General features: G+C 49.8%; 1 protein-coding gene across 6 annotated transcripts in view; it reads left to right on the top strand.

Moving 5' to 3' along the window:
- Positions 1-11067, top strand: part of LOC139763807 (ADP-ribosylation factor 6) — a 125327-nt gene that overhangs the window by 64761 nt on the left and 49499 nt on the right. For 2 of the 6 annotated variants that reach the window (XM_071690078.1, XM_071690079.1), the window contains exon 2: positions 3901-3960. The exons of 1 other annotated variant lie outside the window; for it this stretch is intronic. The gene's annotated coding sequence lies outside the window, so the exon portion shown is untranslated. Of the gene's footprint in view, positions 1-3896; positions 3961-5720; positions 6760-11067 lie in introns of those variants that run through there. 3 more of the 6 variants (XM_071690077.1, XM_071690076.1, XM_071690080.1) reach the window with 3 other exon arrangements.

Here is an 11067-nt window from a genome sequence, read left to right as displayed (position 1 = left end):
CCGCACTTACTCATGCAAGGCCCACGTCACCTTCGGGTCTCCTATACCACCACACATACACACCCATCTTTGCCCTCACAGACAGTATCAGACTCGAAAACAATGGCCTCATTTCCACACATAGTTTCTCTAGGTGTCATGCTCGATGTACCGAAACCAGAGAGGTTACCATTCACCTTCAGGCGGCAGATATTACTCCTTTTTTTGTGTGTGTGACAGTTTCATGTGCCCTTGTTCAGTCCACTGATGTCTGGTCCTTCCCGATACACCACATCTCTCCAACTCTATTCTACTTAGTACACGCTTGTCATCCTCTGGAATGCTCGAGACTTGATACTCCAAGGCCTTCTTCATCTCAATCTTCCATGTCCTTCTCTAATCTTCCTCTCTTCGTTGCCTTCTCCAGATCTTCCTCGTCGACGTCTCTTGTCTTACCATCTCTTCGTGCCTGAAGCATTCTTGCACACCCTGCTCTCAGTCAGACTGGGTTTGCTAAGTCAGCTGTTTCTCTCTGTTGTTCCTTTCAACCTTCAATCTGCCTTTTGCCAGATATCTCCCTCCGGCGTTTCATTCCCAGCGGGACATCCACTCGTGTCTCTTGTGTTGAAGGCCTAAGATTCGTATTCATACAAGGCTGCCGGGATTCTTATACCTTCAGACGCACCCATCTTTTGCCCTGATTCGTCTGTTTCTCCTTCCACATGTTCCGTAATGCACCCATGACTCTGCCCTACCTCCCCATGCCTCACATTAGCCCCCATAATTCTGTCAACAGCCACTGCCACTTTCTGGTGGCTAAAGCGACCCATATTATCTTGGTCTTCTCCATTTAAACTTAGTCAGAGCCTCTTGTATCTCTACGTTACTGTACCTCATGTAATGTGTAGGTATTTCAACTATTTTTCGATTGAAATTAGGGTCTCGTACCCATATTGATCTGCTGCAGAATGGTTTGGAGCGAGTGGTAGGTAGGGAGAAGCCTTCCGCTTTACTCTCCTGTCTCCGTCTGTGTAGATTAGGAAGTTAAGGACACGATCACAGCAGATAACTTTATCATAGGCCATCAGGTCCTCAGTCTTTCCCATTTACTCCCCAGCCAGGGTACACTCGACTGGCTTACACCTCTGTAAGTCGAACACCTAGTTTTGTTTCCCTTTGTCTTTATGCAAAGTACATGCATTCTGTCAGTCCTAAGGAGCCTTACCTATGTTACATATATATATATATATATATATATATATATATATATATATATATATATATATATATATATATATATATATGCCCTAGCCTGAGCCAGGAACTCATTTTGTCGACCAACCGTAGGAGTGGAGCGACGGCCTCAACCAGGATGGGAACCTATGCGCTCTACCCTGCTTGGCCCGTGATTGCGTCACGGTCAGGAGCGCTAACCGCTACACTTACCAGTCATTAGCAGTGTTTTCACTACTTTTTTCCTCTACTTTTTTTTTATCGCTTCGCCATACCATTTTGTTCATCACTGTCTCACTATGCTTGCCACGTCTCTCCAGCCATACCACTCCTGCCTCTCAGTCGTCAGCTTACTCTCTCTTCAACTATCACCTCATGTTTGCCTATGACCACTTCCTCATCTGTATGTCTCACTGTCGCTCTCATGTGTCGTTTCTCGTTCTCTGCATGCAATTCACCTTCTTCAGTAAAATTTTCTCATTCTGTCTGATGTTCATACCCCAGGTCTCGTTTGCCCTCTTTTTCCCGGTTCTCACACCTTTCTCTTGACCTCCAGACATTTCCACTGACACTCATTTCTTCAAGTCACGAACACTTCTCCTTCTTCCCTGCAGATGCCGTCGTCTCTACACCTCCTTTCTTCTCTCTCACTCTCGATTCAGCATCCTCACTCCACCACTCACTACCCTCTGCATACCACATACTTCACCCCCACACATTTATTACCTTCTGCGCCTCAGTCACTCTTCTCGTTTCGTATACTCTGACACTGTGCCATTCATCTCTCACTCGACCTCTTTCAGTGCCCCCTGCACACAGGCCACGTTCCATACCCGCTCTTTTTCATGACTTCTTTCATTTCCTCTGTCCCTTAGCTGACCACAGACAGACTCACTCACACAGGGATCCAGTAAGGATGGATCAAAACGCTTCACCTGCTACCCTCCTCAGCGTCTTCCCATCTACCAACCTCTCCTTTGTCCTCCCGTCCGTTAACACTGAATCCAGTAATGCCCCTTGGTCTCCAGCCCCACTCACACAAGTATACTTATGTATGCATTCCTTTTAAAACCATGTATTCCCTATCACCGTTCCTCTCTCACCACAAACCTCACCGACAGAGTTATTGCAGTTTGTATAGACCTTCAGTACTGTTAATGTTACAATTCTTTGTGCTTAAATAATAGGAGATTCTATGACATTTCTCGTGGTAAAGGAGTTATAGTTAATAACTTGAGTTAGCGTTACTCCAGTCAATACAATGGCTATGATTTTCAACATGATTAAACAAAGCCTTTGATTCTTGTCCTGTTATACTATATTTATGTTGCTTATTGTAAACATATATATATATATATATATGCACACACACACTTGGTCGCTGATTCCTGCGATAGCAAGGGAGCTCCAGGAACCAACGTAGAAAGGCCGCATTCGCTCACACCCATTCTCTAGTTGTTATGTGCAGTGCAGAGCCAGAGCTCCTAATCCACATCCAGGTTTCACAGACCTTTCCATGGGTTTCCCTGGACGCGTCGCACGCCCTGGTACAAGTCCATTGACAGCACTTCGACCCCAGTGTAACAAAACGTTCCATTTCACTCTTTCCCGTGTACTAGGCTTTCATCCCTCTGTAAATTCATGCTTCTATCACTCAAAATCTTTTTCAGTGCATCCTTCCATCTCCAGTTTTGTCCCTCCGTTCTCCTTGTCCCCTATTACCTCTGACAAATGTTTCCTCTTTGTCAACCTCTCCTCTTCATTCTCTCCACATGCCTAAACCATTTTCAGCGCACCCTCTTCAGATGTCTCTACCACACTCATTGTTATCATCACACCTCTCTCATACCTTTATATTACTTACTCGTTCAAACCACCTTACACCATGTATTGTCCTGGAACATATCATTTCTAACACAACCACGACCCTCCGCACGTTCTCATCTACAGCTCATACCTCACAACCATATAACGACATTGTTGGGACTACTATACCTTAAAACATACCCTTTTTCGCCCTCTCTGATAACGACCTCTCTTTCCACACATTCATCAATGCTCCTAAAACCTTCGTCCTCTCACGTACCCTATGAATCACTTCAGCTTCCATGGTTCCATTCGCTGCCATGTCCACGTCCATGTTTTTAAAACACTTACTTCAGACTCGCACCTCCGACTGACCTGCTCCTCTACCTTGTTAAACCTGATGACCTTGTTTTTATTCGCATTATCTCTCAGCTTCCTCCTTTCACACACACACACACACACACACACACACACACACACACACACACACACACACACACACACACACACACACACACACACACTTCCAGACAGTCACCTAGTTCTGGAGTTTCTCACTCGAATAGATCAGCCACCAGTGCTGTGTCGCCAGCAAGCCACAACTGACTCGCTTCCCAAGCCCTCCCTCATCCCAAAGAGATGCATATTCTCCCCTTCTTTCTATAAGACTCTCTCTCTCTCTCTCTCTCTCTCTCTCTCTCTCTCTCTCTCTCTCTCTCTCTCTCTCTCTCTCTCTCTCTCTCTCTAAGATAGGTGGATGTGGATACAGTGATTCACATATATAAAGTCCTTTATCATATATCCAGGAAGAGGTTGTGTGGGCGCGGGCGTAGTGTGTGCTGGTTGAAGGTGTGTTGCTAATATTTTGTTTTTCTCAGGTAGGAGTGGTCGGCGAGCCGCCTCCTGTGCTGTGTCTCCTGGCCCTGATGTGAGGCTGGCCAGGTGAGTACACATCTCCCCCTCTTGGGCTTAACCCATGATGAATAATGAGACGTAACATGACATTCACTCCCCCCCGACGTTCCAAACATCAGCACAAACACAACATACTAAGCGTCCTCAGAACTGTTGCTGGCACGAGATTTGGACCGGAAAGATAATTATCGTATGGTATCCTCTATAAACACTTCACCCCCAAAACTATGCCTCACTTGCCTGTTCCCCCTACTCTGTCAACCGCACAAAATAGGGCACCCAGAATAATCACCGGCTGCCTGGCAACCACGAGCACTCAACGCCTACACATTAGATATAAAGATTTCTCCTAAAACAGTCCTATCTCACCTTAGATATAAAGATTTCTCCTAGCACAGTCCTGTCTCACCATGCTTGGCACTCGGTTTCTTGCAACAGCACTAGTAGACCCTTCTCGTCAGAACCACTCACTCCACGGCCAACCACCAACCCGAAGGTTTAGAAATTAAGACCTGACCTCTGCCCTACAGTGTGAGAAACCCAACAGCAAACGAAAATGGTAGAACATGTTCATATCGAAACGATCTGACAGACACTGAGACAGTCGTCGTCGACCGGGCGAAGTCTAGGGCACTGCCCTGCCAGATACATACGCCCTTCAGAAACTTCACATCCTCATGCATGTACGAGTCACTCTTTCCCCGTCGCTCCAACATTACAAACACCATTTGATCATATCAGAAGACCCCTCATGGCCACGATGAAAATGACACACGGAAGATACTGTTGTACGCTCTGATGCTCATTTGTCACACACACACACACACACACACACACACACACACACACACACACACACACACACACACACACACACACACACAGATCAACGTTTCAAACCCATAAGAAACTCAGGAAAAATGAAAGTTTAAAGGCATAATTCGCCATGCAAAACAAGCGGCGAGTGCCAAACCCTGCCATTCCAGCAAAAATTGCCTCGTAGGTACTTACTTGTAGGTAGATAGGCTCTCTCTCTCTCTCTCTCTCTCTCTCTCTCTCTCTCTCTCTCTCTCTCTCTCTCTCTCTCTCTCTCTCTCTCTCTCTCTCTTTCTCTCTCTCGTTGTCTCCCGTTGTGCTTGCTTGTTGGCGTCTGCTTGTCTGTCCGCCTCCCTGATTTTGCGTGTGTCACTACCTACCTGCCTGCATGAACGGTGCTTGCCTCTCTCTCTCTCTCTCTCTCTCTCTCTCTCTCTCTCTCTCTCTCTCTCTCTCTCTCTCTCTCTCTCTCTCTCTCTCGTGCATCCTTGCCTGCCTATGTCTGTGTGCGTCATTACCGAGCTGTGCCATAGCTTGTTTATACAATGTGTTCTGCGTAGTTACGGCCATTATCTTAAGCAGGGACATTAGTGACGGGAGGTCTGAGGAGAACGGTATGTTGGGAGGGATTGGGGGACGTCACCAGAGGTTTGGGGAGAGCTGTGTGACGGGAGGGATTGGGAGACGTCACCAGAGGTTTGGGGAGAGCTGTGTGACGGGAGGGATTGGGGGACGTCACTAGAGGTTTGGGGAGAGCTGTGTGACGGGAGGGATTGGGGGACGTCACCAGAGGTTTGGGGAGAGCTGTGTGACGGGAGGGATTGGGGGACGTCACCAGAGGTTTGGGGAGAGCTGTGTGACGGGAGGGATTGGGGGACGTCACGAGATATCTGGGAAAGTTAGTGTGACGGGAGGGGATGGGGGAGGTGTGGGAAGGCCAGTGTGACGTGTTATTAGGATGTCGGTAACAGTCCGTCCTACACCGTGTTGAAGCCCGGGTGGTAGTGGAGGGTGGGTGATGAGTGCTCACGTGCTGGTTTTCCTTATTTCAGGGATGCTGTCCATATCCTCCTTCAGCATCCTTCTTCTCTCAGTCCCTGAGATCCGGCAGGAGTGGGGTCGTCCATAAGTGTAGGAAAGTGTGTGTGAGAGAGGGAGGGCGGGGTGGTCTGGTCGGGCTGTGGTGGGAGAGTGAGTCACAGGTTCAGTGTCAGTGGAGACGTGGCCGGGGGCAGACGTGCAGGTGTTGGTGGTGTGGCTGAGTGTGACGGTGGTGATGCCGAGGCAGTAGCAGGTAGCGGTACCACCAGCAGCCTTTAACACCCCCTCCTACGGCGTCAGGCGGCGGCGGCTCCTCCTCCTCCTCCTGCTGGTGATGAAGATGGTGCGTGCTGGGTAGCCTGGTGCGGCACGTGTCCACGCGATATAATTACACGCACTTATGCATCTTCCCAGTTCGGGTGTACTGTGGTGTTGCAGTGTGTACTAAGCCCATCTTTCTCTTCTGGCCTTCTCCTCCTCCTCCTCCTTCCTCATCTCCTTACCCCTCCACCTCTACGCGTCTCTCCCGTTCCCACTTCTTGCATGATGATCGTAACGGATGGCGTCGTCACCTGACGGATTTCACGCAAGGTTTGAGAGTGGTGTAGCCAGTGTCAGTAAGTGATACCTCTGCCTGGGAAAGCTCTAGTGGCGGGAGGCCGGGCCAAGTGTGTGTGCGTGTGTGTATATGGAAAAGTGTCGCCGGCCCAGCCATCCATGTAGTGTATCCACATGTGGAGATCAGACCTCCCTGACCGTGTGAACTACCCCGCCCACTTCACAAGCGCCCTCCCAAGCACCAGCTGGATAAATGACTACAGCTCGTACTTCATCAGCTAGACTACGTGGGCCTGCGGGCCGCAGCCTCTCAAGTAGTCTGGCTAATTAGAGAAGCAGCGGAGACGGGGGGTGCCTGGTCTCGGATCGAACTCTTTGAGGGGGTTGAAGAAGAGCCTCTTAAGAATTGACGTGAGTAATGATATAATGTTGTACGCCTGGTTGAGCGAGTGTGTGTGTGTGTGTGAGGGTGTACTGATGACCAAGGTGTTACATGAGGTGTGATGAGATGTGTAACGTGGCGGCTGGCGGTGTGGATGTCTCTTAACACGCCCCCACCCGACCACCCGGGCCACCTTGACAAGACGTGTGTGCGCCCCGAGGAAGGAGCTGGGGGGTGACGCCACCGCCTGGAAGCGCCAGAGGAAATGCCGAAGATAAGACGATGGAGAACCATCAGTCTGGAATACTGGTCGAAGGGGGAGGGAAGGGTGGGGCTGCGGTCTGGGTGGGTGGGGGGTGGCTGTGAGTACGTGGGTAGAAAAAAGGGAAAGTATTGAGTGGAAAAGTAAGGATAGGTTGAGAAGGGAAAGGTAAGAGAGGGGACTGGGAAAGTATATGTGGGAAAGGTAGCTGTCTTTTACCTTCCACTTTTTATACAAACTGTATTGACAGCTCGTACCTCTGTAGCCTTGCCATAGGGTCACAAGTAACCTTGCCGTAGGGTCACGACACCTGTAACCTTGCCTTAGGGTCACGACACCTGTAACCTTGCCTTAGGGTCACGACACCTGTAACCTTGCCTTAGGGTCACGACACCTGTAACCTTGCCTTAGGGTCACGACACCTGTAACCTTGCCTTAGGGTCACGACACCTGTAACATTGCCATCGGGTCACGACACCTGTAACCTTGCCTTAGGGTCACGACACCTGTAACCTTGCCTTAGGGTCACGACACCTGTAACCTTGCCTTAGGGTCACGACACCTGTAACCTTGCCTTAGGGTCACGACACCTGTAACCTTGCCTTAGGGCACGACACCTGTAACATTGCCTTAGGATTAAGACACATGAGTGAAGCAGGTGTTGGATACGACAAGGGGGAGAGAGGGGTGTGAGGACAACTTGTAGATCCAGCCATGAGGGATAATTCAGACACCAGAAGTGATGGAGGGAAACGTGAGGAACCTGATGGTCGTGTGAGAGAGAGGAACATGATGATGCAGTGGGATCAGAGAGTAAAAAATATGTAGATAATTTCGATAAGAAAAGAAAAAAACTATAATTTTGAACCACAGTGAAATAATGATGATTATCATAGCACGTTATGGAAGTCAGATGAGGACAGTTGATAATTGTGGTGATTATTCGTCGTCGGAGCAGCGGACGATAATTGTAAGGCACAAGAAACGTTAGATTATTATGATAATCAGTCACCAATTACGTAAGAGCGACAGGGAATAGTTACGAACGGGTTATGAGAGATCATTTTGGACAAACGGGGGCTAATTTACCTGGCGGAAAACAGTCGATGATTATAAGACACAAAGAGATGGTAGTGATAATTGAGAGGCGCGAAAGAGATGGTATTTGTGATGGACGGCGACCAGAATGGCGAGTGAGAAAGAGATGTTGCGAGGTGTGTGTGTGTGTGTGTGTGTGTGTGAAAGACGCGCGCCGCTCGTCTCTGCTGGGTAAGGTGGTGTTCCACGCTCAGACGAGCAACATGATATGTTCTCCGGTAACGCGTGACGCCTCTCGTGGCCTTTGGACGAGCGAGGAGGACACTTGTGACACCGAAGAGCTCGTGATGCCCCGAAGTGGTGAAACGGGTGAAAGTGGCGGAGGTGAAGCGGCGGAGGGGGAGGGGGGAGGATGGGAGGTGAGGGAGGGGGAAGCGGGAAGGGGAGGAGGGTGTGTGAAGAGAGGGAGGGTGAAGCGGGGAGGTGAGGTTGATGATGAAACACAGAAGACTGAAGGAAGTGAAGGTGAAGTGTTTAGTGAGGTGTAACTGATAGAAGAATGAAAGAAATGAAGATTGAAGGACTAGTGAGGTGTAACACGGAGAGATTTTGTCAAAAGAGGGTGGGTTGAGGGGGGGGGGGTATCGCGTAGCGCTCACTGCAGGAAATCCTAGAGTCTGGGTGTAGTCAAGGTGGTACGTGTGAGATAAGGGAGCTGACCACTGACTGGGTGAGGGAGAGAGAAAAGACAGGAACCCCGGAAAGAGAAGGGGGAGGGAGGGGGAACTTGACAGCCACTGTAGTGCTAACTCACTGCGCTGTCGTCACAATCCCCCCCGACCCACTATGCCAAGTGCCTCCCTGGGCGGCAGTGGTCGCCTGCCACCTGCTACATAGAGAGAGAGAGAGAGAGAGAGAGAGAGAGAGAGAGAGAGAGAGAGAGAGAGAGAGAGAGAGAGAGAGCGCCAGGGGTGTGAGAGAGTGAAAGTGGCTGGAGGGGGCGTTAGAGCGTGGCCTGGTGGACCGGGAGAGGCCAGGGAAAGTCTCTCTGGAAGAAACAAGGTGAAATGTGGAACGATGGGAAGGCCAGGGAGAGGGAGGGAGGGAGGGAGGCATGGTGAAAGCGGCTGGAGGACCTGTAATGTTGAATGGGGGTGGGGTGGGGGGAGAGAGAGAGAGAGAGAGAGAGAGAGAGAGAGAGAGAGAGAGAGAGAGAGAGAGAGAGAGAGAGAGAGATTAGAGCCGTGATGTGAAATGGAAGTGAAAAGTGGAAGGTTGTTGAGGGGCAGGGAGCAAAAGATGAAGGGAGAATATGAGAAAGTTTCTGAACAAGACGGGTCTCAGGGATATATAGTGAGGGTTCACGCCCGCGGAGAGAGAGAGAGAGAGAGAGAGAGAGAGAGAGAGAGAGAGAGAGAGAGAGAGAGAGAGAGAGAGAGAGGTATTAAAGTCTTGGACGGCAAAGGTGAGAGGATTATAGCGAAATGTACTTTAAGTCTTTGAGAGTAAAGGTGAGGAGATAATGAAATAGACACGGGGACAAGACTGAAATCGAGAGGAAGGTCGCGGCAGGATACAACTTAAGACATGGGATAGGAAAAGATTGTCAGATAATAAGTACTGAGGACCTTCCGGGCGGGTGCCGTCGCCACAGGAGAGTGGAGGACCTTCGGGGCGGGTGCCGTCGCCACAGGAGAGTGGAGGACCTTCGGGGCGGGTGCCGTCGCCACAGGAGAGTGGAGGACCTTCCGGGCGGGTGCCGTTACCACAGGAGAGTGGAGGACCTTCGGGGCGGGTGCCGTCGCCACAGGAGAGTGGAGGATCTTCCGCGCGGGTGCCGTTACCACAGGAGAGTGGAGGACCTTCCGGGCGGGTGCCGTTACCACAGGAGAGTGGAGGATCTTCCGCGCGGGTGCCGTTACCACAGGAGAGTGGAGGACCTTCCGGGCGGGTGCCGTCGCCACAGAGGAGGAGGTGAAGCAAGGTGGATGACAAGTTGTGGTGACGGGCAAGAAGTTAAGAGTCAATTGATCCTGGTGTTGGGTGGTGGTGTACCTTACGGGACCGGACTGGGCGGTACCTCATGTCTTGTCTCTCCAAAGATCAGTAATTGCTCTGCTGGTCGACAGGGTTGATTGCTGTTTGTGTTGTTAGCTGATGGTAATTATTGCTGTGGTTTTTTTGTGTTAGCTGGCAGGAATTCTTGGTGTGTTTTTATAGTTAACAGGAATTATCGCTGTGATTTTATAGTTGACAGTAATTATTGCTGTGTTTCTCGTTAGTTACAGTAGTTATTCTTGTGTGTTGTTAGTTAACTTAATTACATTTTTAGTTGACGGTAATTATTGCAGTGTTTTAGTTAGTTGGCATTAATTATGGCTGCGTTTGTTGGTAGCTGACCGTCATTCTTGCATCTCCGAGACACAAAGGCCCGTCAGGGGAAGCGGGGACGATCCAGGAGTGGCCTTAGATGACATAGTTGAACTGAAGGACCGCATCGACAGAGCATTACTGATCAAGCCCAATGATGGACGGGCAGCGTGAGGACGAAAACTCACAAAGAGACGTGATAATCCAGTGATGAGGAGGTTCAGTGTATGCATAGGAAGCAGCATTGGTGGCTGCTGCGCTCTGTGTGGAAGTAGAGAGAGAGAGAGAGAGAGAGAGAGAGAGAGAGAGAGAGAGAGAGAGAGAGAGAGAGAGAGACTTTAGGAACGAATCACAAGCAGAATGAACCATGTCTGGGACGCTGGGAACTGCCACTAGGGGGAGGTGTATATCCTAGAGAGGGAGGTGGGAGAAGGTGTTATGTTTCACCTCGGCAGCGAAGATGTGACAGGGGGGATGATGTGCGGTGAGCGCTACGCGTTATTCCTTTCCTTTCTGGAAGGCAAAATTGTTGTCTCGGGTACTTTTAGTTAAGTCTCTCTCTCTCTCTCTCTCTCTCTCTCTCTCTCTCTCTCTCTCTCTCTCTCTCTCTCTCTCTCTCTCTCTCTTGTAGGACACGTAAAACCCTCTCCAACAGCAAGGCTTTGAA

Source organism: Panulirus ornatus, chromosome 48 (assembly GCF_036320965.1).
Source record: "Panulirus ornatus isolate Po-2019 chromosome 48, ASM3632096v1, whole genome shotgun sequence".
In the NCBI taxonomy this organism is placed as follows: domain Eukaryota; kingdom Metazoa; phylum Arthropoda; class Malacostraca; order Decapoda; family Palinuridae; genus Panulirus; species Panulirus ornatus.
The sequence above is the reverse complement of the archived record's forward strand: the minus strand, read 5'-3'. Positions and strand labels throughout refer to the sequence as shown.